Raw genomic sequence first — 21,152 nt, forward strand, 5'->3', positions numbered from 1 at the left:
CTGAAGTTTGAAAACGTCGGTCACGTTGGTCCTTACCTGAGCTCCCGTTAATAAACGTTAACAGAGATGATGAGTTGGCACGTTAAGTGCTCTGATGGCCATTCCACGTGGATCTGAGGTGTTTCCCTCCAAAATAAACATAATGGCAAATTAGTCCCTGGTAGGTGTCACATTGTGGTTGGACCTTAAGTTGGCAAAATAGTCCTTGCCACCTTCTTCATACCCAGTTAACGTAAGCCTCCTAAACCCAAACCTTTCATCTTCAACCCTCTGACAAGCAAGAAGAGACGAAGGCAGAGGAGAGTTGAAGAGCGTTGAAGTGCGTTGAAGGTTGAAGAGAGGCGAAGGCAGAGGACAGAGGAGCGTTGAAGGTGCTCGGTCACCGGCGTAGAAGAAGGATACAAGAGACGCTGCTCTTTTTGGGGTTTCAGTCTCACCGAGGCAAAGGTACAATCTTTCCCTATTTTTGTTCATGAAAAACCCTGAAATTGATCTCCAACATGCTTATAAGCTTAAGATAACCGTGATTTTGCTCTATAAATTACATGTTCATCGTTTAAATGTTTCAAGGTTTGTCATTGTGGGTTAATACAATCGGGGGATTGTAATCGCTGATGAGGGTTTAGGTTTCTAAATTTACATGTTTATCGTTTAACTGATTAAAGATTGTTTGTGTATGTTGCAAATGGTGACATTGTAATCGCTGATGAGGGTTTCTATTTTTGTGACACTGTCATTGATTGAACCTCTTTGTTTGTGTTGCATGTAGATGGACAGAAACCTCACTCTGATTTTGCATCATGGGGGGAAGCTTACAGTAAGCGATGATAGAGCATCATTTCGTTATTATGGTGGAGAGATGTGTGTTTGGGACCAGATTGTGGGTGATACGCTGAACATATTTGGCATAGTCAATTTTGCAAAAGAACATGGTTATGAGAAGTTTGAGGAGATTTGGTGGAAGAAACCACTCAGTGGAGGAACATTTGAAATGAGGCAAGTATTGCGAGATGCAGATATAGTGGATATGTGCTTAGCTTCCAGCCTAAGCAATAATGAGATTGATATTTACTATGACCATCCAGTTGAAGAACCACTTACCATACCACCAATTCAAGAAAGTGAAATCCCAGAAGCTGAAATTCCAGAAGCAGAAATCCCAGAAGTTGAAGAACCAGAAGTTGAAGAACCAGAAGTTGAATTTCCAGAAGTTGAAGAACCAGAATTTGAATTTCCAGAAGTTGAAGAACCAGAAGTTCAAGAACCAGAAGTGGAACACAATAATGATGGTACTGATGGTGATAGTGAACAAACTGATGATGAGGTGAGGAAAGGCAAGAGAGTGAGAATGGAGAAGAATAGGAAGGGCAAGAGAAAGATGACTGAGGTTAACTTGGATGGAGACAGTGGAAATGAGTCAGATGGATCTGATTATGAGTATGAACCTAGCCAAGTTGAGTTGCAGGAGTGGTCTGTAAGTGAAGGGAATGCAAATTATCATAGTGAGGACTTAAATAGCCCTGTAAGCTCTGATGGTGAAGAAAATTCTAGGAAGAGAGGACCTTTCCCCCAGTTTAATGAAGCTTCTACTTTTGGGAATGTTCACTTAGAACTGGGCATGGAGTTTTCTAACCTGGAGACTTTTAAAAATGCTGTGAAGGACTACACTATTGAGAAGGGTAGGCCTATCAGGTGGGAGAAGAATGACAAAATCAGAGTGGTGGGCAAATGCAGAGCACCAAAGTGCCCTTGGAAAATATTCTGTGGATGGAGCAAAGCACTGAGGAGTTACCAAATTAAGACCTTCCATGAAGAACATAGTTGTGGCAGGTCATTCAGGAATTGTCAAGCTAACACAAAATGGGCATCAAAGAAGCTTGAAGCAAAACTGAGGATTCAACCAAACTTGACACATTATGAGGCTTTTGACTACATAAAAATGCAGTTTGGAGTACAATTGGATGATTCAAAGATCTTTAGATCAATGAAAAAAGCAAGGAAACTGGTGGAAGAGAATGAAGCAGAGCAATATGCATTGCTGTGGGACTATTGTGCTGAACTTATTAAGTGCAACCCAGGTTCCACAGTTACAATGAACACAACCCCAATCACAGATTCAGCACCACAGTTTCACAGGATTTATGTATGCTTTGATGGTTGTAAAAAGGGATTCAAAGCTGGTTGTAGACCTTTGATTGGTCTTGATGGATGCTTTCTGAAAGGATACTATGGAGGTCAGCTTTTGAGTGCTGTGGGCCAAGATGCTAACAACCACCTATATGTCATTGCTTATGCTGTTGTTGATGTGGAGAATAAAGACAATTGGCTTTGGTTTCTTGAGCTGCTCCAGAAGGACTTGGGAGACCACAATGAGCATAACTGGACTTTCATATCAGACATGCAGAAGGTAATGTGTTTACTTGTTTGCATTGTTTAGTTTTATTTAGTTGTGTAATGGTATTTGATAATGCAATGCATTGTTTAGAGTTGATGGACTGAATTGCCTGTTGTAAGAAACATTGAGGACTGACTTGACCTTAAATGTTTTCGTGTAGGGTCTTATTCCTGCATTACAAGCTGTTATGCCAGGGGTGTCACACAGGTACTGTGTGATGCATTTGTGGAGGAATTTTGCCAAACAATGGAAGGATAAGGAGTTGAAAGGAGCTGTTTGGGAATGTGCAAGGACAACAAACTGTGGTGGAGTTCAACACAAAGATGAATAGGCTGAGAGCAAAGAATGCTCAAGCATGGGCATATTTGAATAAATGGCCAAAGACAGCTTGGACAAAATCTCATTTCAGTGAAACTGCTAAGACTGACAACATTTGCAACAATGCTTGTGAATCTTTCAATGCAAAGATCCTGAAATATAGGGGGAAGCCAATAATTACTATGCTAGAGGAGATCAGATGCTATGTGATGAGAACCATAGCAAATAACAAGATGAAGTTGATGGGCTATCAAGGCTTTCTACCACCAGTGCAGAAAAGTAGATTGGAGAAAGAGAAAGAGGCAGCCCAAAAATGGACTGCTACATGGTCAGGTCAAGAGTCCAGGTTTGAGGTGACCTGTTGGGGCCAAAGAGTGGCTGTTGATTTAGCAGCTGGAACTTGCACATGCAGGTGGTGGCAGCTGAATGGCATGCCTTGCTTCCATGCATGTGCTGCAATTGGATGGAAGCACGAAAGGCCTGAGAATTATGTTCATGCACGGTTGACAATGGGTGCATATAGGAGCACATATGAGTTTGCTATTCAGCCCACAAGAAGCCAACAGTATTGGGAGCCAACTCCTTATGAGAAGCCTATTCCACCAAACATGAAGAAGAAAGCAGGGAGACCTAAAAAGAACCGGAGGAGAGATGGCACTGAGGAACAAGTTGCTGGAAGGGCTAGGAGAGATGCCACTGAGTCACAACTTGCTGGAAGGGTGAGGAGATCATATCCTGTGATGACTTGCTCAAGGTGTGGATTTGAGGGTCACAACACAAGAAGTTGTCACCAACAAGGATGTCGAATAAGACCCAAGAATTGGGTACCACCACCACCAGAGGATGAAACTGAAAATGCTGAACAAGTTGAGATTAATGTCTCTCAAACTGCACCAACAGAAGATATCCCACAATCCCAACCTACACAGGTAATTTTATCACCCAATCTCATATGTGCATTTTCATTTGTTAATTCCAACTCTATTGGACCTAATAGACCTAATTGCAGGGCCCTACTGGAAGCCAAACTCCACTAGCTCCTGCTGCTGCTGCTTCATACCCCACAATCACAACTCCACAAGTAATTCTATCACACAATCATAAATTGTCATTTGTTAATACACTCTCTATTGGACCTAATAGACTTAATTGCAGGGCCCTCCACCACTGCAACCAAGGGTTGCTTATAGAGCTCCAATTGCTGCTGCTGCTCCAAGGCAACCTCCACCACTACAACCAAGGGTTGCTTATAGAGCTCCAATTGCTGTTGTTGCTGCTCCAAGGCAACCTCCACCACTGCAACCAAGGGCTGCTGCTGCTCCAAGGCAACCTCCACCACTAGCCCCTGCTGCTGCTGCTTCTTCTTCAACACAAGCTCCACCTCTGCAACCAAGGGTTGTCTACAGCCTCACACCTTCTGTTGCTACTGCTATAATGAATCAAAGAGGGGCTCCACATGCTACTGCTGCTTATAGAGCCCCCCCTGTGAGAGGAAAAGTTTTCAGGCCTCCCCGTCAAAGGGTTGAACCTGCCACCACTACACATCCCCCACAATCCCAAGGGAGAAGATCCCCACCACCAGGTCCTGCTACACATGAACTTCCTGGAGGACCTATGGTATTCATGCCAACACCTTCAATCCAGCCAAGGCCTCCACAGAATCCATGAGGTTGCTGTCTACATTTTGGTGTCCCTAAACTAACCTAAGAATAATGTTGATGGGACTGTAATTTTTTGGAAGGAATATTAGGCCAAATATATTATGGACCACTTGTGCACTTTTGTGCTTTTTTATGCTATATTAGGGTATTTTAATTAATGACTTGTGTATGGATCAAATATGTGCTCCTTTGATGCCAGATTGTGGTTTTGTTATGCACTTTTGAAATTATTATGGATACATTATGCTATTGTGCTCACTTTATGGACACATTATGCACTTTATGTATGGACCACTTTATGTATGGACCACTTTTAGGCTCTTTTAATGCCTTATTGTGCTATTGTGATCACTTATCTTTATTATCTATGAAAAGCATGGTTATTTTTATTAGTCCTGTAACTAAACAAGGTTGTCACAATGGTATGAAATCTAATGAAAAGCATGGAAATTTCATTCATGAAATCTTCATAAGATTACATTCTTCAGTACACTACACCAAACATAAAACATGAAACATACCCTCCCCCTCCTCACTCATACTATATGTCCTACTTCACAATGACAACAATGATCAACACAATCAACAGAAGTATGACAACCAAAGCCATTCCTATGCCATAATATTTCTGAAGCTTGACATGTTCACTCAGAATTTCATTTGTCTTCAACATAACTTCCCTCACCAGCCTCAATTCTTCAATCACCTCTTCACTTGTCTTCAACATAACTTCCCTGACCTGCACTAACTCTTGCCTCATACCAGAATCCTCATGCACCTGTAGTTCATCTTCCTTTTTGTTGCCAAGTACATTGACCCTTCCATCTTGTGCTATTTCCTCTTCCACTTCATCAAAGAAATTGCAATTGAATTCATGGTACTGCAAATGAACAAGTCAACAAATATTACATTCACAACAGACAGAGCTCATGATTACGAATTCGTGGTAGTGAAGTAGTTACCCTAGGTAGATAACAAGCATAAAAAGGTCTTTTTGGGTTCGCATCAGTTCTAGAAACCCTCAACGCAGCCCTTTCACCGCATTTACAGTAGAGGACTCCATCAACAATGGAGTGCGAGGTACCATTTGAATCCTTGCTCCCCTTCGTGCTCCCCTTCGTTTCTACAGTACATTTGGACTTTTGAGACATTGTTTGCAAGTTGCGAGTTGAATGAGAGAAGAAATTTGAGGATTGGAAGAACCAAAGAGGTGGGATTGAAGGTTTTCGAATTTGGGGATTTTGGGTCTGTTCTAGGGTTCTAATTCTTGTTTTTCTTTTATAAGGAAGAAAGGGACTAAATTGATGTTTCAATGTTCCCCCCAACGGTCAGATCCACGTGGAATGGCCATCAGAGCACTTAACGTGCCAACTCATCATCTCTGTTAACGTTTATTAACGGGAGCTCAGGTAAGGACCAACGTGACCGACGTTTTCAAACTTCAGGGACGACGGGAGCCATTTAGGAAGAATAGGGACGAATTTGCCCGACTGGTGTAACTTTAGGGACCAAAGTGACTATTCACCCGAACTCATGATGACACACATGTTTATGAGAATGTTTTTTTTTTTTCCATAAGCACATGTATATGAAATGTGTTTGATTATTTTATTTATTAAATTGTTTGGATTCAGGATTTTAATTAAAAAATATGATCGTTATTAATTTTTATTTATCTAAATTTCTTAAATCTTCATTTATGTATGATTCTATCTTCTAACAACTCTCAAGATCAACAATTTAAAGTTTCTTTGAGCATATAACATGGCGACATGTTAGTGCATGTTTAGCAACACAAATCACGGTGAAGGTAAAATTATAGTGGACGGTCACACAAGTTAAGGTATCTTGAGTCTGCATGAATAAAGTCAAGCAATTTTTTTTATAACTGCAGTAATAATATATCTAGTTTGTTTCTAAGGAAGAAAGAGAAAACCACTGGCTGATCTATGGGGAAGAAAGAACTTGATTTGCAGTGCAACTGAAAGTAGAGTTCAGTTTAATAAATTGAAAGAAGAAACAATTGTAATAACTAACAGAGTCAATAAATTAGGATTCAGGATACAAACTTTTATCGGATATGAAGAAAAAGGTGGAGAGAAAGAGAGAGACCTGTAAAGGAGTGATACAAGAGTTGAAGAATTGATTAGCAGTGATGTAATCCTGGGTGAGCTTAATGCATACATCAGAATCAGCCAAACACGTCCTTATTATGTTCCAGCTTCGAGAATCCGTGACATGCTTCCTGAGCCAGACAGAGAATCCATCGAGCCTGGACTCCCTGTAGCCTCTTCCTAGAACAACATAGCTTCCATCAGATCGAGTAACTATGAATGCAAAGACAAGGAGAAAAAGGAGAAGGGTGATGAGGGTGGCCATGCAGTAAAGGTAAAAGGCCAAGAATATATTTAATATGCTATAAATTTTTTAAAATATTATTTTAATTATTATCGATTCAACTACGATTAAACGTTGGGACAATCAATTTGTTCCTTTTGAGAAGGTTGATGATGAGCTCTAAATCTGTACATCGTGAGAAGAGGTGGTGACCTTGCAACCTCGCTAGGAAGGATGGTGGCTCTGAATCGCCGGTGTTATGAATAACAAAAGGGAAGAACAAGGTTAGAGATGAAGGGTGAAGCTATTTCCCTCCATTGATTTTAAAAACTAAATCTTTTCTTTTAAAAATCAAGTCAATCTAAATCATTTATTGTTTAATTTTAAATTAAATTTGGCTGAGAAATAAAAATTAGAGTTGACAGGGATAATGTAGGTCACTAGTATTCCATTAATATCTATTTATGTACACCGGTGTAACAAACTCAAAAAAATAAGACAATAAATATTATCTTATAATAGTAATAACCTTAATTAGATTTTTTTTTAATTTTTTAATATTAGGATGAAAACAAATATAGAAGAATTAAGTCTGAAAAAACGCCTTCATAGAATTTGAGCTATTTTCACCCTTTGAAAACGCATAAAAGACTATAGTTTAGAAGAGTTTAATAAAATATGTAATGTTAGTGTTTTGTACTAATATTCAACCACATCATGCCATGTAGGATAAATAAATAACATTCATTTTTAATTTTAATTAAAGTATAAATATATTTTCTATTTTTTTTTGGTACATCCAAAAGATAAATTGCGTCCGCTAGGATTGGATCCTTAGACCTCCCCCTACCAAACTCATATGTCCAGAAATCAATTGAATGGATGTGTAAACCAATTTTACACTGACAGTACACAACCCGATTAACTTTATCTAAGTGTCAAACTGATCTTCAAATATATAAACTAATCTTCAGATATATTTGTTTATTTTTTTGTTACAAAAGGAAGATAAAAACATAAACAACTAAGCAACTACATCCTGACAGAGCAGGGGAACCACTGACAATGGAGGCGTGCTCCACACCCTCCAATCCCAATTTTCACCAACGACAAGCTTTGCCAAAGCATATGCAACCATATTTTGTTCGCGAGGAACATGAGTAATAGTTCCTGTCCAATCTCTCACCACTAGCGCACGCACCGCCAAAATCTCCTCTCGATACCAATGATCATGGACCTCTGAACTGCTAGTTAGCACTTGCTGGACCTCCAAACAATCAACATAGCAAGCCACAAAACGGAAGCCAAGCTAGATATATTTGTTTATTTGGCACGTAAGAAAAGTTAAATTGAATGAGATATGATTTTCATTTTTTATTTGTCATTATTTTCTAAAAACTAAAAAGTGTGTACTTGTATCTTTATATAAAATTATTTAATCAAATGTTTTTTTTTTTGAATCTATTTAATCAAATGGTTTACTAGACTTGTTATTTTTTTAATTTTATAAAATTATTTTCGTATATACTGTTCATTATTTTATTTTAAAATGTGTTTCTTTACTTATATATTTTATTGCTAAAGTAGATTCTTACATTGATTTATCCAAACATATGAAAATATTTTTCATGGTTGTTGAGGTGGACGAAACAAAATTTGATTTCAAATTTTAATTTATTTTCTGTTTTAAAGTTTAACATCTTTTTATTTTCCGATGCATAAAGATTTTTTTATTTAAATAAGATGATAATATTTTATAAAATAAACCATTTTACACTACGGATGCATAAGAAGTAAATTTTGAAAAAATCAGTTTCAAAAAAAGAAATTGAAAAAGTTAATAGAATAAAAAAAATTCAATTTTTCCTTAATTTGCCACATCTATCTTGTAACTTGAGTAGTACTGTAGTAGTATGGAATAAGGATAGTATTTGCGTATTTGGAATTCAGTCCACATTTTTACCGTTAAGAACAAAGATTTGAAATCAAAATAGAATTAAGAAAAAAGATATTAAATCAAAATAGAATCAAGAAAAAAGATTTTTAATCTTTACTAAAAAAAAAGATTTTAAAATCAAAATACTAGAATCAAGAGACAAGTCTCACGCGTCTTTGATAACGCGTGACAGACACGCTTGCTTCATCTTTACGCAGTTGAGTTTTGAAGAAAGAAAATATAGCGGTTGGAACTTGGAGATGATGGCGCGAACATGAAGAATCAGAGAAAGAGACAGAGAGAAAGCGTTGTTGATCATGGCTTCAGAGTACGTGTTTGGCTTTCGATTTAGGGTTTCTATTTCCCTCTCTTTCTTCCGATTATGGATTCTTCATCAAATTTCTGATTTAGGGTTTCATCTTTCTGGGTTTGCAAGTCCCTAAAATTAGATGGTTAATCAAGTTGGCTGAAATAGTGGATCCTTGTTGCCTTTATCTTTTGGGATGATGATAATTTGAGGGATGACCCTTCATGAGGGATCCAAACGAATAATATTTGACGGAAATAATTGATGCAAGTCTCTAAAATGAGACTGTTTTTAAATCTTGATAATCAATGGTACTTAACCATTCGTGCATTCCGGTGGTGATTGCTCTGATCTTTTTGTGGGTGATATTGATTCTGTAAGTTTTTTATCATGAGGGAAAAGTAGACTGATGGACTTGCCTGCTTATATTCTGGACCTTCTCTTTCTTGATTTTTTTTATTCTGTTGTGTGCCTTTTGGTGTTGATAACTGTGTAATGAGTTGAAACTACTTGAATTTGTATGAGTTGGTTGATTTTCTGTGTTGCTCTAGAGGAAGGAGAAGAGACAATTATTAACTTTAGGCCCAGTGAATACTTATGCTGCTTTAATCAATTGGGCATTATGTATATTTGATAAACAATCTTGCCCCATTGCCCTTAATTACAAGTTTGATGGTTTTTTGATGTTGATAACTGTATAATGAGTAGGTTGTACAGAGGTGATGTTTGCCTCATTATTCAAGCTCTGAAGTAGGGGGGATATTGATAATTGTTTAGAACAATTCAAGCAATGCGATATTTTGTCTGGTGCTGCACTTCTCAACTGATTTCAATATGACTCTCGTGGGTTAAAGTCTTGTGTTCCACTTGTTGCTTGAAATTTGCCGGATTTGAAAGAGTTAGTCAAATTTAAATTAAAAATTCGGCCTTCAAGCTTCAATTTATTTAAAATATGTCTAATTATCATGGTGCATGCAGGTTGATTGAGGAATGTTAGGATCCAGAACCTGTTGTCAGGCCAACATTTTCACAGGTCATTGTACGATTGGACAAAATTGTTGCAAATTTCTCAAAGCAAGGATGGTGGAAAGATACTTTTAAACTTCCTTGGTATGTTTCCTAGACTAATTATTGCCTTTAGTAGAACTTTAGTTTCTTTGGAGGAATTTAAAGTGGTAGAGTTTTCAAGTATACCTTGAAATACTTCTAAACTTCGTGAGGTGGGAATACGTGCAGGAAATAAATAAATAACAAGGGACTCACAATCATAGCAAGGAAGAGATACTGATCAGAGTTGCATACTCAAAACCAACTTGTGAGCATCATGTTGGTGTACTGTTAATAGCCATCCTCAAAACCAACTTGAGCTTGAAATTGAATATGAAAATGAATGTCTATGGTGCCACTTTTGCTCTCTGTCTGCTGGAGGGCCTGGAACAGCTCCTCTCTGTAAAATTTGGCCAAAACCACTCATACATTTTACTAAGAAATTTTCTGATGGACAATGTGTTTTCTATACTTACTAATTGACCACCATGTGCTGCAAGTTGGAAATGTGTACTATTTGTGACTTTATGCAGGCGAATGCTAATAAGAATAATGATAAGATATATATGGGACATGATCATTTGACACCAGGTGTTAAACTTGTAGACTTGCACTCTCATCGGTCGCCCAAATCATTGTTTTCTTTTCTTTTTTGTTAAGCAGAACTGCAAAAGGACAAGTAGAAGACTGTTGGTTGTTTTTTCAGATCTAAAAGCCATTTTGCTGATTGATTAAGTGCTGAGATTTCTGTGTCTACTTGTTTGTTTTCTGAATTTGCTGGTTATTTTAGATCTAAATGACATTTATTTTTTTCTTTTCTTTCTCCTGTATCATACATAAATAGCAGCGTGCTATATGTTGTAATAGAATTTCGTGCACTACTGCTAATCCAGTGAAAAAGTGGAACCGAAGAGTTAAGGCTCCACACTGCATGCTTTTGGGATTTGGGGCTGCTTCATTCTTGTCTCAGTTTATGAACATGTCTGGTGCTGTGGGTGGCAAGTCCTTCATTGCTTCTGTGAGGATAACGGGTGGTCCCTCTGTGGATGAGGTGATATATCAAGTTCTTATCTTTCTGGAATATTTTACTTTATTGCTTTTCTTCCAAATTCCCCTTTTAAATTACTAGAATTTGTACGAGTTTGATTGACTTTTCTCTGTGTTTAAGAAACAATGTTATTAACTCAGACCCAATGATGTTTATGCTCCTTTAATCAATTTACAGTATGTATATATAATTAACAATCTTGCCCTATTGCCCGTAATTAGAAGTTTGATGGTCTTTTGGTGTTGATAACTGGATAATGAATAGGTCATATACTCAGTACAGAGGTGATGTTTGCCTCATTATTCAAGCTCTGAAATAAGGGGGACATGGACTGGTGTTTAGAACAAGTCAAGCAATGCAAAAGAGTTATTTTGTCTAGTGCTGCACTATTTTTGCTCCACTGATCCATCGGCTATGTTGTCAAAGTCTTGCGTTCCACTTGTTGCTTGAAATTTGATGAATATTTATTTTTTTTCTTCTAATTTTTTGCACCATATTCACATTTTGCAGATACTTAAAAATGTGGAATGGCCAGAACAGTTCCCCTTCAAGGGGAGGATTTCCAGCGATATGATGAGTAAGTTGATTGAAGAACTATGATTACATTTTTCCCTCAAAGCAATTAACTTGCTTTAATTTCCTCACCGTGTCGTAAATTTGTTTGTGCAAAATAAGGATCTTCTGACAGATGAACAACTCCTGTATCATACATAAAGGACAAGTAACCCTGTGTCTTAATTGAATTTTGTGCCCATTATGGAATCTTGGCCTAGAAATTTATGGATTATGGCATTATGCAGTACAATTCCTTGTTATTGAGAAAGACATGTTGGCATGTGTTTTATCTTTAAAATTTCTTTCCTTAAGGAAGTTATGATTCTGAACTAAACAGATCTTTCTATTTCGTTTATCTGTATATGATCGTTATCAATTACTAAAGTTACTATAAACTATAATGGTTTACAATCTCTGTTATATCAATATTGTAGATTTTAGGTAATGAAGCATGACTTAAATGTGAAAGATAACTACATTTTATTAGTGTGTGGAATTATGTTATTGAAGTTTCTGTTTTGAGTCTTTTACCTTTCATTTCTAATATTCTTATCTGCCACATCAATTTTTCACTGTTTATAAGCCACATATAGGTTCAAACATTTCCTAACTCCCTTCTTTATTATGTTAATCTTAATATATATATACTAGTATGTTTACCCGTGTCGATGCACGGGGCATATTTCCAAATATATAATAATTTTTTTAATATATGGAATAACTTTTTGTATAAATGAAAAATAAATATAAATATTATTTTTTATTTGATTAATTTGATTATGATATAATAATATAATAAATTGTATGATTTTTGTAATTTTTTCGTTTTTTTATCTCCAAATAATTATGAGAAAAAAAGATGATGCACCGACGGTGTAAAGTTTTTTTACACCGTCAACCAGTCATATTTTAAGGATGTGTCACGTCAATCAATGAAATTAAATAAAAAGAGAGATTTTATCACATCCTTGAAATCTGATTGGTTGATGGTGAAAAAAAATTTACGCCGTCGGTGCATAGGAATTAAACTCATTAATTATACACAATTTATAACATATAAAAGATGTGATATTTTTTGGTACATCGGGCTGATAAATTGCATCATCCTGGAATTGATCTATGAACCTCTCCCACTCAATGCATTAAATTATAATAAATTTGCTCTTCTCTTATTTTTAAATAAAAATATTTTAATGTAAGCGTTCTTCCCTTTCGTATTTAATATTCACAATCAGATTGTAATGCTTCTGTATATCTACTCCTTAAAATATTTAAAAAGTCTAGAAAAAGTTTAAAGATTATATTAAAACATTTTTCTATTAGTTTCAACTTGAAGGTATTTTCATGCTAAATGTTCCTTATCGTATCAGTTTTTTACTATATAACCTAAACATCAACAAATATAGCTATATATTTTCAATCCCCGTGTGATAAACTGTTCTCTCTCTCTTTCTCTCTCTCTCTCTCTCTCTCTCTCCCCCTCTCTCTCTCTCTAATGTATAAAAGACTTATTATTTCAACAACTTGTTCATTTGGAAGCTGAATTAATCTATGTTGTGAGATTGTTATGCTGATTGGATACTTAGAAAACTTGAATTTAGCGACTCAATAATTTATTTTACTTTCTCATCGAAAAACTTAAACATAGAAAAATATAAGCTATATATGTTCATTTAATTCCCCGTGGGAGCCTCATATTAACAATTAAATTAAAATGCTTATGTATATGTACTCTCGTTATTAGAAATTGGGAGACTTATACTCAACCACAAAAGCTAGTTCAAGAGTTGAGGTTTGCACTAACCTTATAAAGAATATTTATGCTCTATCTCTAGCAAATGTGGGACTTCTATAAAAAGTACTGAAATTATAACAAAACATTTTCTATTAGTTTCAACTTAAAAGTATTTCATGCAAATTGTTTTTCCCCGTATGAGCTTTTTTGTATATGTAACGTAAACATAAATGAATATAAGCTATATATATGTTCATTTATTCCAATTCCCTCAACATTTCATATATATATATATATATATTTACTTTTAATGAACAAAATTCTAAAATTATATTGAAATTTGTTGTTTGTTATTTTCAACTTGAATGTATTGTAATATAAATTTTCTTCCCCATGTAATCTATATTTTCACAATCAAATTAAAATGGATCCGTATATCTTCTCTTAAAATTATTTAAAAGTCTGTAAAAACTAAAAAGTACTAAAATTATATTAAAAAAAATTCTATTAGTTTCTATTATATTTTACATTCATTTAAAAAGAAATACGGTCCAAGGATGAAAAGTCAAAAATAAAACCTATTTACGAAAATTTATTTAAACTATCTGTTAAATATAGTGGAAAATCAAAAAAATAAAATCTTGACAAATATACCAAAGCATATAAATTCTATATTTCTTATATATCTTTACAAATATTTCTTATTCCATACAGCTATAATGTTTAAATTCTAAGGACTTAAAAATTAACTTTTTAATTAGTTTCAGAAAAATAAATTGGTACATCGGAAACATAAATTGCACCATTTTGGGGATTGATCCCAGGACCTCCCACACCCACTCACATGTCCCCTAGCTCCTATCACTTTTGCTATCATTCGAGGACAAAAAAACTTTTTTATATATCCAACAACAATATAGTTGATATAAATGGTAAAATTTATAATTCAAAAATCTAAACAAAAATTATAATAATCTTCTGATGTACCAAAAAAAAAATTATAATAAATTTTATTTTTTATTTTTTTATTTTTGATTATGGAATATTTTAAAGTTATGGAAAAAAAATTTAGTCCCCCATGGAAGTTTTCTAGTTTTACCTTCTAATTTATGATACTTTTAATTATATTTATTCATAAATAATAGACTATATTTATTAATTTATTCTAATCCCACGTGAAAAAAAACCTAAGTTTTAAAGTTATGAAAAAAAACTTTTAGTCCCCTGTGAAAGCTTTATAGTTTTAGCTTCTTATTTATGATATTTTTAATTAATTTATTCATAAATAAATAGATTATATTTGTTAATTTATTCCGATCCGGCGTGAAAAAAAATGTAAGTTTTAAAGTTATGAAAAAAAAAATCTTTTAATCCCTAGTGAAAACTTTCTAGTTTTACCTTCTAATTAATGATACTCTTAATTAATTTCCTTCTAAAACTATTTTAGTATTTTTGAAAATAGTTATGAAATAATGATAAAAATTCTTTATGATATAAGTTTTAACTTGCAAAAACATTCCAATAAATTTAGTACATCTACATTCATGCTCCACTATCATAATACTATTCTACCACAACCGCTAATCATATTTTTGAATATCAATCACCATATCACATTTGTAACATACAATGACAGTCATAACTCCCTCTAAACTTCAACTACAACACTATCCCCGTTGATATCTATACATAGTTTTTTTAATTCATCCTCGCAGAACCTGTATCATCTATTAGACAGAAAATTAGTGCTACTTTGAAGGTAGGGAGAAACTTCAGAAAAATAGGATGACCATAGAATTGAGACAAAGAAAGCACATTAAATCAAAATTTAACAAAACTGAAAGAAAACAAAAATTTAGGAATAAAAACATCAAAGAAATTGTCCAAGTCCTGCAAAACAGTCAAATATATTGTCCCCAAAAATAAAATCACTGATAAGATTAGCCATTGATGGAAGCAATGACCAACATCATCAGTTGTTTTATCCCCTTTCTTTGCATCCCCAATTACACATTGTGGAATAAGAGCAAACATAATTCTTTGAAAATTCACAATAGATTCCACTAAAATGTCGTATAACTTATTGTACATGCCAGAAAGGGGCGAATGAGAGAGCACGTGAACTTTGACCAATCTCCAACATGAGACAAATCGGGCAATGATCTTGAAATATTGTTCTTTCAAAATTGATTTCCTGCACGAACACCCTATAATCTGATTACTCTTAGCAGGTTTATGAATTCCTATTATGATCATTATGTATACAACATATTCAACTAATTCACAAAAACAATAGAAAGGAAGGTATACCATTGCATTTGATTTAGAAGAGAAAGAGAAGTACATATATAAATCCACTAAGAACATTATAACATCAAGATCAATTTGAACCCCTCATGAAACACAATTGTTATGCCAATTGTTTTAGGTTTCCAAAGATTTGGCTTCCCAAGAATTCAAGGTATGTTATATCAGGTAGAGCTGAAAATCGTTGAACAGATATTAGTGAGGGTTGGAAATGTGTTTAGCTAATTATCATTGATCGATTAAAGTTGGTTAATAAAAAACAAATTAAAAATTCAAATAACCAACGATATTTAGATGTCATTCTTTATATATGATTTTCTTCTAATATAATTTAATTCTTTAGATTAAAAGTTTTAATATGAAAATATTTTCAAGTAAAAGGAGGACAGTCTTTGATTAAAAACGATAGAATGCACAAAACGTAATGTTCATTGCTTTTAACTTAAAATTATTTTCATCTAAAATATTCCTCCCCATGAAATCATTTTAACATTTAACGTAAATATAAATAAACATAAGCTATACAAAATAATATTTTTTTATTCTTCCTACAACATATTTTAACTATCAATTTTTTATTCATATTCAGCGATGGAATTCGCATTTTGGCTGGAACACAATAACTTGCTTAAGCCTCTTTATCAAAGTACTTGACCATTAGTTGAATCTTTTAAACCCGCTATTGCCAAGTAGACTGAGAACGCTGTCGTCATGATCAATTTTTCCATTGACATCTCTAACCCATCTGCTATCATTTGTTCCATTTGCGGGAAAATACCAATGAATTATCTATTAGTGATGCAATTAGAACTTTAATAAAAAAAAGACATGAATTTACAATTATTGACACGGCTTTGCTTCAAGTAATAAAAGCAAGTTACTCAGTGAAATCTACCCAACTCATTTTCCTAAAATGTGCCTCTTTCTTCAAAGTGCACAGCTATTTTAAAAAATGCATGCACATTGGCTGTGTAAAAAATTAATCTACTTAACTCGAGCACTAAGATAATGATATGGATTAGCTTGCTTGGTAATGAATTTTGCAATGAAGTAAATAATAATGAAACACACTTCTTTACGAAAGATCCTTGCCTTGCTATTTGTATAAGAGAATACTCTTTTAAGAAATGAACAGGGAGACTACCCTGTTTAAGAAAAAAATGCAGCAGAAATTTAGAAAAATGGTTCCAAAATGATCTCATACTGTATGAAGCAATGCCATCATAATAGCAGTAATGATCAAAGAGCTTATACTGTATGAAGCAATGACATCATAAATCATGAATGTACATGATTCATAATAAATTTAAAGTGGTTTAAAGCAAATATATACAGAGCTATAAATCTCACTTTAGGAGTATAATTATGACCCTTGACCCACATGCTGATTTAGAACCATTTAAACAAAGGATTGCAATAGAACTTTAACTCTCTTGCAGCATAAAACAATAACATGAAAGAAGAAAAGTGAAAACCCTACCTCCTAATCAAAGGTGAAAGAGAATTGACATAACTTCTGTTAGAGGATATCAACAAATGATGACATTGGATAGAACACACCCTTTGCTATCCCCTCTTAAAAAGTCATTAACCAAACCATGTGTCATATTACGTACGTTCCATGACTCTCCGCCTTGCACTTGCTCCTTGACAGACTGAATATAGAATTTCCACAACCAATGAAGGCTGAAAAATGATAGCAGTGTCATTATGTGCAATGCCAGAAAAAAAAAAATGAAGTGATCAAGCAATAAGGCATGTAGATGTTACCTTAAGCCTTACCTATCAAGCAATAAGGCATGTAGAGTTAACATTCTAAAAGAGAAAAATTAAACTAATATAGTCATTGATATGATGCATAGTAGTTTCAGGAAAGACAAACTAAAGAAATTAGAAATTCTTACTTCTTTTCAATGACCAAACACAACAAAATAGACGGATCCCACCAAAAGCAGAGCCAAAAGCACCCCAACAACCTACAAATAAACGGATCCCACCAAAACAGAGAAAGAAAAAAATCCTAGAAATAAGGCCTAGACTAAAAATAGAGAGGTGATAGCAGCACCTTGGACACAAAAGAATCCTAGTCTTAACCAATACTTCAAAAGGTCTCACCAATCAAAACCAGAGGGAAAACCAAGCTGCTGAGTAAAGAAGAGTGGATTGAGAAAGAGATAAAGTTGAATTGAGATGAAAAAATGTTGGGTTATTTATAGGAGAAAGATGTGATAGAATCCATAAAATTGAATTATTAGAAATTAATAACTATTGGGAAAACCTCCTCTTTATGAGTCTCAATTCTGCTTCCAAGGTTAAAAGGTGGACGGCTTGCTCAATGTATTTTAACAGTTTTATTTCTCTTTTTTTAAAGTGGTCAATTTGGGAGGCAAAGTATTTTCTCTCACATTTATTAACAGAATGAAAATGGAAGATAGGAAGCTATTCAATTAAAAGTCACGTATAAAGAGGAGATATTCCAAACAATCATCAACAAATTTTAAAGAGCACTCACCCACTATTATCCTCCATTTGGCTATATTAGTGGTGGTATTAAATATAAATAATCAGTTTTTTAAAATAGATTAAGTTGTTAAATAGTGATTGCCTTAGAAGTAGGTAGTGGATAATTAATGTGAACTAATAATGAATGTTAGTCAAATTTAAGATTAAAAATATTTCGAAAATAAAATAAATTGTAGGTGCTATTACATGGCTACCCTTACATAAAAAAACAATTAGCAAAGATGCCACTCCCAAGTTTCCAAAAGTGGTAATAAGATTTTCTTTTTGATTTTTTTTAATCATGGAAAAATTGCTGAAACCTCCTTCATTGCTTGCCAAGTGTCAAAACTTACCATCTTTTAGGTTCTCTTTTATATACTCCGTATTATTTAGATATATATATATATATATATATATATATATATATATATATATATAATCCCTTTAGGTCACCAGATACCATGTTCTATGAATCCCCTCGATTTGTGCCACACATTGATGATCCTGCAATTGCTTCCCTGACTAGCTACTACTCCAAGGTTTTCCCAGTTGGGTAAGAGATTTAGTTCTGTAACTCATTTTCTCTTCTAGTGCATTACATATACACATTATCATAAATCTTGATTTTGCATTGGGTCAGCCATTTTCCACCAGGATACAGGCAAGAACGAGTGGTGGGATTAGGCTTGAATGAAGAAGAGCTGAAGAGGAACCCGGTAAGACAATGCTCTTATTGTGCTATTTGATGGTTATTTGCCTTTAATTATATGGAATTGGATTTTGTACATGATCCTATAGCCTGAATATAATAATTTAGCCAGTAGTTAATATAGGTTGTTACTTTTGTAGGTCCTCACGGATATATTGTACAAGACTTAAATGTGAACCCCACACTCCCATTTGAAGATAAACATCATCACTAGTGTGGTAAAAACACTTTCCATATATCTTAACTTTGTTGCTTGAAACTATTGCAAGTAATGCATGCTATTATTTGCTTGCATTAGTAGGACATATATTTTTGCTATCTTTGAATTTTAATTTGATTTAATCTCATGTTTTATAAGTTTATCATGTTAACGGTTAAAGCTTAGGGTTTAGTTGTTAAAGTTTTGAGTTTAGCATCCTGCCATGAGAAATTTCAGATAAAAACCACACTATATATTGATGACACCATTAAAATTACCGGTTATGACATACATGCTGATTGTATTTCTAAAAGAGAGATAATGGATCATCATATAGTTACTACTCCTTTTTTATCACTATATTGAGACTTACATAACCTAGAATAAAATTGACTTTCCTTGTTTAACACAACTAGACTGCTTCTCACTAGATTAGCTGATTTAAATCACTCTAGGAATTGGCAACTCTGGGATTGACTATAGTTTCAAGTGTCAAGCTATCCTGAACAAAACTTATTTATTTTTCTGATCCAAAAGACTATGCTTCTGGGGCTAAAATTGTGTCCATGTTCTTGTTTAGCATGTATCTCAGCCATTTAAAACGTGAAAATTGAATATCCCCGTCAGGTCAGTGTTGATTATATAACAAAGCCTCTTGATGTTTTCAAGGAGATGTCCAGGATACTCAAGCCAGGTGGACTGGCCATAAGGAGGTGATAAAATCTTGTCAAATTTTAATTTGGAATCACTTCAAATTAGCAGTTTTATAAAATCTAATATCGAAAGAAAACTTGTCATGAAGCACTTTCCTACACTTCCTTGGATACTTAAACTTACATCTGTATAAACTAAGTAAATCCATCCTCAGAGCTTTTCTGGACTCTTCTAACAATCCAGTACCGAGAATCGATATTCCATGTTAAGAAATCATGTTTAGAAAATATTCTTGTAGCAGAAGAGGAAAGAACAAAGAAAAGAAGGCTTCACAAGTAGGCTGAAGTGCCAGACATATGCATAATGCATGTAAAATGTTTCCTGAATGGATGCTGACATCCTTCAAGGATAAAAAATATTTGAACTCTGATGAGTTTGACTCTTAATCGACATACTAGTTTTCTGACAGTTTTTGACTGTCAGAAATGTGCATTGCCACAAAAACAGACATTGGAAACTACAATCCAAAAATACATTCCGGGAATTAGTTCTCAATAATGTTTCTTTTTAACTTAATACATTACCGATGGTCGATTTTATATCATTAGAACCTGCATATGTCAATGTCAATTAGATGCTAACATTGTGACTGTTCAAAATAATTTGGCTTAATTGCAACTTTGGTCCCTGACGTTTACCAATTCCAAAATTTTAGTCCCCACCTAATTTAATTACACGGATGGTCTCTGACTTTGCTGCCTGTCTGCAATGTTGGTCCTGCCGTTTATTTGTTAACGGAGGAGGCTTACGTGGATGTCCAATTGGAGAGAGAAAGAAGGAATGAAGAGAGAGGGAAGCACGTGAGACCTGCAACGGTCATCTTCTACCCTCTTCCTCCTTGAAAAACAGAGCACCATGAGGAAGATGTTTCGAAGCTTGAGATTTAGCGAAGAGGGAAGAGATAAAGAACGAACAAGTCCCTAGAAACGAGTAAGAAGGTTGAATCAGTTGCTGGTCTCTTTCTCTCTCCAATTCAACTTCCACATCAGCTAAGTGACCATCCACGTAAACCTCCTCCATTAACAAATAAACGGTAGGACCAACGTTGCAGACTGCCAGCAAAGTCAGGGACCATCTGCGTAATTAAATTAGGTGGGGGACTAAAATCGTGGAATTAGTAAACGTCAGGGACCAAAGTTGCAATTAAGCCATATAATTTTCCTAATTTTTTCCCCACGGTTTCAACACAAATTTCATGTTCGGATTACTTTTATCCATCTAAATTTTTAGGGTTTATGTGATAATAAATATCTTAATTTAGTGAAAATTTAATAATATAAAATCGGATTTTATACAAATAATACTATAATAGTGGGGAAAATAGAGGAACTAAACTTGTGCACAAAATTGTTGGAACCAAGCGTATATAACAAAGATTACTC

General features: G+C 34.4%; 1 long non-coding RNA gene and 1 pseudogene across 1 annotated transcript; both read left to right on the forward strand.

The window, feature by feature from the left end:
* Positions 1-6,487: 6,487 nt before the first annotated feature.
* Positions 6,488-19,773, forward strand: LOC130726928 (uncharacterized; annotated as a pseudogene).
* Positions 8,837-10,065, forward strand: LOC130731266 (uncharacterized). Its single transcript, XR_009016621.1, has 3 exons — positions 8,837-8,975; positions 9,663-9,852; positions 9,933-10,065. It is a non-coding gene; the product is annotated as an uncharacterized LOC130731266 (long non-coding RNA).
* Positions 19,774-21,152: the final 1,379 nt, after the last annotated feature.

This window comes from Lotus japonicus, chromosome 1 (assembly GCF_012489685.1).
Source record: "Lotus japonicus ecotype B-129 chromosome 1, LjGifu_v1.2".
Classification (NCBI taxonomy): Eukaryota; Viridiplantae; Streptophyta; class Magnoliopsida; order Fabales; family Fabaceae; genus Lotus; species Lotus japonicus.